The sequence below is a fragment of the Chaetodon auriga genome, chromosome 16 (genome assembly GCF_051107435.1).
Source record: "Chaetodon auriga isolate fChaAug3 chromosome 16, fChaAug3.hap1, whole genome shotgun sequence".
Lineage (NCBI taxonomy): Eukaryota > Metazoa > Chordata > Actinopteri > Chaetodontiformes > Chaetodontidae > Chaetodon > Chaetodon auriga.
Window position 1 is genome coordinate 934950 of NC_135089.1, and position 6083 is coordinate 941032.

A 6083-nucleotide genomic window follows, 5' to 3' on the forward strand; every position below is an offset into this window, starting at 1 on the left:
TATTTATATATATATATATATATATATATAAGATGTAGAAATAAAACCACCTGTTTTGTTGACAGTATGCCGTCACTGCACAGCATCACCGCCACGCGGAGCATGAATGCATGTATTGATCACAGTAAAGCAAACATGACGTACGATCCGCCGCAGTCAGCCGGTCCGTCCAGAACGTCGGGGTCAACCCGACAGAGTCTGAGGGGTCCCGCGGGTCCAGGCTGCTTCTGTTAACTCATCCGTCGAGCTGACGGAGCAGAAGTCTTCAGCTGAGAAACTGCTCCACCTGCACACATGCTGCCTCGTCTCAGACCGAGGCTCCACGGGGGGACGACCGTCACCGGGGACCATCTGTCTCCTTCAGCCCTGATCAGCTGGAAGTGACAGCCATGTTTCCGTCCTTAAAGAGCTTTGAGATATCAGACTTTACTTCCTTTCAGGTCGGCTTTATTGATTTAAATAGTTCCATTAACTTCTCTCGATGCGAGCCGGCAGCAGAGGGAAGATCTCGCTTTAAGCAGGATGTTAGCATACATGCAGCATATTTCCACTCAGCCTGTCAGTGGATGAGGAGGAGGAGGAGGAGCAGGAGCAGGAGCAGGAGCAGGAGTGAGAATTGATATCATCATACAGAAACACGGTGGCCTCCATAACAGGTTAAATGCACCCATGAAAAAGTGTAGTAGATACAGACAGTGAGCGAACGAGGACCAGCTACAGCAGAGGACGATGGTGGAGAAGCACCAACCAGCCGCTGAGAGAAGCCAAAGGAAGAATCTGCAGTGATCACACGTTATGACTGAGCTGATGGGAAATCTTATTTTTGATTGAACGCTTCCTGAAGGGCTCTCTTTGGTCTGAAGCACAGGCTGAGAGCTGCTGTCCGACGGCGTCGAGGGAGTGACTCTCCATCTTAAATCTCATTTCTGCTCCGGTGAACTCGTGAAAGCCGTTAGTTCAGATCTGATGGGAGGAGGTGCTGCTCTGTGACGTGTGCCTCCACCCTGAGGTCCTGACCTCCAGGAGCGTTTTCACCACACTGTGCTGCTGCAAAAGAGAAGGACGTCCTCACCGAACAGTACCGTCACAGAGAGTTTAACCGTATCCTCTACGTTCACGGTTCAGTTGTATTTGGTAGTTCTTGGCTCCAGCGTGAGGAGGAGGGTCTTACCCAGAGACCCCGGACGTCTCCAGCTGGTCCTCACTTTGAAGAAACTTCAACAAAAAGATGAAAAAAACCTTTGAATTCAACTCCACACTGCTGTCTCCTGATGTGGGACGTCTGTGTGTCCACTGTGGGACACCGTACATAGAGCTATACCATCAGAGGACCACGCACGCACACACACACACACACACACACACACACACACACACACACACACACACAGCATATCGTATTACCGTCTCATAACAGACAAATGATCTCTGGACTCTTTTGGAAATCCTGAGGACCAGTTGCTAGGCAACCAGGGGAGTCTCTAAAAGCACTGGTGTCTCCTCTGCAGAGAGGGGAGGGGGGTGATGGTGTGTGTGTGTGTGTGTGTGTGTGTGTGTGTGTGTGTGTGTGTGTGTGAGTGTGTGACAGCAGTGCAGAAACATTGGAGTGGAGGCTGTGTTGCGTTCGGGTGCTGTGGGATCGTCTCCATGGATATTCCTGATTCCGGTTCAGACGTCGATCCGGACGCCGCCGGCTGCAGGTGGACGGGGGATTCGAAGCGTTCCGCTTCCTGTTTGTCAAACAGCAGCAGATTTACTGAGCAGCGTCGGCGCAGCGCTCTGCCAAACACCAGCAGCCAAATTCAGGATTAAACGGAAACAGACTGACGAGCCGGTTCAGGCCTCTGCCGGCTGTCCAGTTCTCCGTCTGTGAAAGTGTCTCAGGAACCGAGTCCAGTCCAGGATCCAGTCTGATCAAAGCATGAACAAAGGTCAAAGGTCAGCCTGAAGCTGCTCCTCTCAGACCAGACGGAAACCAAACAAACGGTGCGTTCAGGTGCTCCACGTCGAGTCACGTCCCCTGAAGTACCAACAGTGACCCCACCTGGAAACGCTCGGGGGGGTTGAAAGTTTTTTATTCCCACATTAAGTAAAAGTATTAATACTACAGTGTAGAAATACTAGTAAAAGTCCTGCATTCAAAATCTTACTAAAAATATGTTAGTACTACCATCGTATCCTGCTGCCACCTGCTGACCTTGGTGGGTATTGCACCAAATATCAAAGTCTGTAAATAAGTTTAAATATACTGACCTTTGACATACTGACTTATTTCATCCTTTAGTGTTTTTGTATGTTTCACACTTCCTTCTTTTATACAAAGCACTTTGTTCATGTTTCAAGTCGATGGAATCTCTGTTTTTGTTGTTTATTTGCAGACAAATAGTCGGACGAGTTAATTTATGAGAGAATAAGAATAAAAGCCATTAAAATGCTTCATGAGCTGAACCTTCACTGATGAGATGAGCTGTGACCACCAGAGGGCAGCATTTCATTAATTAACCAAACACTGAGTGTCCGACAGGTCTAGAAATACTCCGTATTGGTTACTTAAGTACAGCTTTGAGATACTTTACTTGAGTATTTCTGTTTTTTACTGCTTTTTCCATCTGTTAAACCAAAAAAATGCACCAATAAAAGATCATTTTTAGTTTTAGATTTTAGGATTGTTTTGTTTCTCTGCAGGTCATCAGTGTGTCCGTCAAACAGACGCTGGGACGTAAAGGGAAAAGACTCCTCTCTGACCTGGTGGAGAACAAGTAGAAAGAGGCAGAAAATGTAAATACTCAAGTACATGTACCTGATAATTTTGCTAAAAGATCAGCTGCACACACATTTGGACACGTATGAAACGAGTCTGCTTTGAATCATGACATTCAATGTTTTTCCACAAAAAGCACAAATTCTGCACAAAGATCATCAAACTGGTTTTTGACTGAGGGGGATTTTAAGAACAGGAAGTGAGTAAATGTTTTTACTTTGCACCTCTGGCTGTTTACTGCTTTAAAGAGCTGCAAACATGTGCCGTAGTTACCAGGCAGATTCACTGACCTTTGTCCAGCGTGTCGGTGTTAATGAGGCGAGTTCAAACACTTTAAGACCACCATAAAGCAACAACCAGGTCCAAGCTTCAGGGCTAAACAGCGAAATGTGAAAAAGGACACTGGCACTGAAAAAAATCTTTATTTTTATATCTTTCAAGTGATTTTTCTTCATGTCTGTTTTTTTTCAGTGCCTAACCCACCCTAACCCTAAGCCTAACCCAGCTAAAGCTAACAAAGCTAATGGTAAGATAAGATAAGGCTTTATGATCCCATACTGGGGAAATTAAGTTGTTACAGCCAGCAAGTATTACAAAGAGCAAACACAGGCATAAAGAGGTCAAATAAAGTGTACAGGGTACAGAACAGAAACAACTATGTGTATGTTCATTTGTACAGATTATAAAATGGTCATTTGTCTTCAGTCACAGTGTTAAAATCAACACATAAAATTATTCTATAACGACCATCAGAGGTTCTCTAAGTCTCTTGAACAGCCGGCTCTTATCTCAGCATATACACATTCATAAAGCGACGCTTTTGTCCTTTTTAACACAACCCAACATGATGAGGCATCTCAGATCTCAGCTTCACGAGTTTTAAAGAAGACACAGACACCATCAGCCCATTGATATGACACATTCTCCTTTTGGTCACCATTTCATCACTTCTCTGCGTCACCACGAGCTTTAGCTGTCAGTTCTTCAAGACACAATATATCAAAGTCAGTTGTCATTAAAAATTTTGTTTCCTGTTTTCTTAAAGCCAAAGACTGAACACCACGAGCAGGTGTCAATACAACAACAGACAAAAGCATTTTGCATTTTTTAAAAGTGTTCCTTCAAAGCTCAAAGCCAATAGAATGGAACCTCTGTGCTTTGATGTGGGATTCTATAAATGAGCTGTCTGACTGTTCTCCAGTCAGTTCATCAGATCCCCGACAGAGAGACTTTGGCATTATTGTGTTGTGTAACACAGTCACGTAGGATTCACTACAGAGGCGTCTTCAACAGACCAGTACCGTCTTCAACAGACCAGTACCGTCTACAACAGACCAGTACCGTCTTCAACAGACCAGTACCGTCTACAACAGACCAGTGCCGTCTTAAACAGACCAGTACCGTCTACAACAGACCAGTACCGTCTTCAACAGACCAGTACCGTCTTCAACAGACCAGTACCGTCTACAACAGATTGTTCAATGGCCCAAACAAACCCAGGAAACATCCGTCACCTTGGTGACCGTCACCTTTCCCTGCAGACGCAGGAAAAGGCTGCATGGTGGGTCGAAAGAGAGAAGTTCTGCCACAGGGTGCACGACCTCAAACTGAGAGTAAGCAGACTGGAAGGACTTCTGGAGCTCAGAGAGAGGGAGTTCAAGGCTGAACACCAGAAGAACTACGAGACCATCGCAGAGTACGAGTCTCAGATCTGTTCCCTCAACAAACGTCTCCGGTCCCAGACAGAGCAGGTGGACAACGTCCCAGACCAAAGCACCGAGCTGCTCAAGTTGAAGCTGGAGAGCCAGAAGAGCGTCATGCTGCAGAACGAACTGCAGATGACGGTGAACCGGGTGGAGCACGAGCTCTACCTGAGAGACAAGGAGAACCAGGCTCTCCAGAAGGAGAGAGACTCTCTCTCTCTCAGGCTCAAGGAGGCAATGGACAACCTGTCCAGCAACAGAGCTGAATTTCTCCAGAGCGACAAAGCGTGGCAGACCAAATACAACGATCTGCAGGAGAAGTTCAGAGAGGAGCTGGTCAAGAAAGACCAGAGCTGGGAGACGAGAGTCAAGCAGCTGGAAGAAGAAAAGAAAGAGCTGGCAGAGAAAGACCAGAGCTGGGAGACGAGAGTCAAGCAGCTGGAAGGAGAAAAGAAGCGTCTGGAGGAGCTCTGTCTGGAAGCCAACACCAAGAGGAGGGCCCTCGTGTCACGAAACAAGTGGGTGAGGAGCGGACCGAAAAAGGCGGCCAAAAAGAAAAGGCCGACGGTCAAGGAGACCAAGGACACAGGAAAGGACGAGAAGGACAAAATGGAACTGGACCACAAGGAAGAGAAGGAAAGGCTTTCTCTCTGGTTCAGCGAGGCCACCAAGGAGCTGTGGAGAGTCAAGGCTGAATTCATCCAGAACCACAACGACTGGCAGACCAAACACAACGATCTGCAGGAGAAGTTCAGAGAGGAGCTGGCCGCAAAACAACAAGGCTGGGAGACGAAATTCAAAGAGATGGAGGACGAGATGAAGGATCTGCAAGACCTCTGCCTGAAGAAGAAGGAGAAGACGAAGGGACGCTTCAGGTTTCTCAAAGTCTTCAAGACCAGACAGCGAGCGGAGGACGACACCGGAAGTGAAGGACACCAGAAGGAGGAGAAGAAGAAGCAAAAGGAGGAGAAGAAGGAGGCTCGTAGGAGCTGGTGGCAGAGGAAGAAGTCGCATAACAGCGACAGCGAGGAAAAGGAGGCTGCTGGTTGTTCTGTTTAGGTCGAATAACGGCTGCTCCTTCATCCTCCGCCGTCACCCTCCACCCCTCCTCCACCCTCCTTCCACCTGTCTTCAACTCTCCCTCCATCCTCCTTCCACCCTCTCCGCTGTCTCCATCATCACTGTCTCCATCGTTCTCCCTCCAGCACTCCTCCACCTCCATCAACCCCCCCCCCATGACAGCATCCACTCAGAAACACCTCCACCTTGTTTCCATGTGGGTGCTGTGTGGGTTTTCTCCTGGTGCTCAGGTTTCCTCCCACATTACTTTAATCAGGACCAAATAAAACAATAAAAATCAGATGAAAATAAAAACACGTATGTGCTTCTGAAACTTTTCTCCTCTAAACGTTTCACATGCTTTCATTTCAGTCAGTGTTCAAGGCCCAAAGAGGTCCACTCAGATCACCGAATGTCCAACAGATGAATGTTTGGATCACAACTTCATGAAACAATATAAAACAAAATAATAAATGAGAATTTTTTTAATTGAGCAAAAACCTGTCTGGTAATGATCTCAAAATGTAATCAGGCTGTTAACAGCAGTAAATGCATGATAA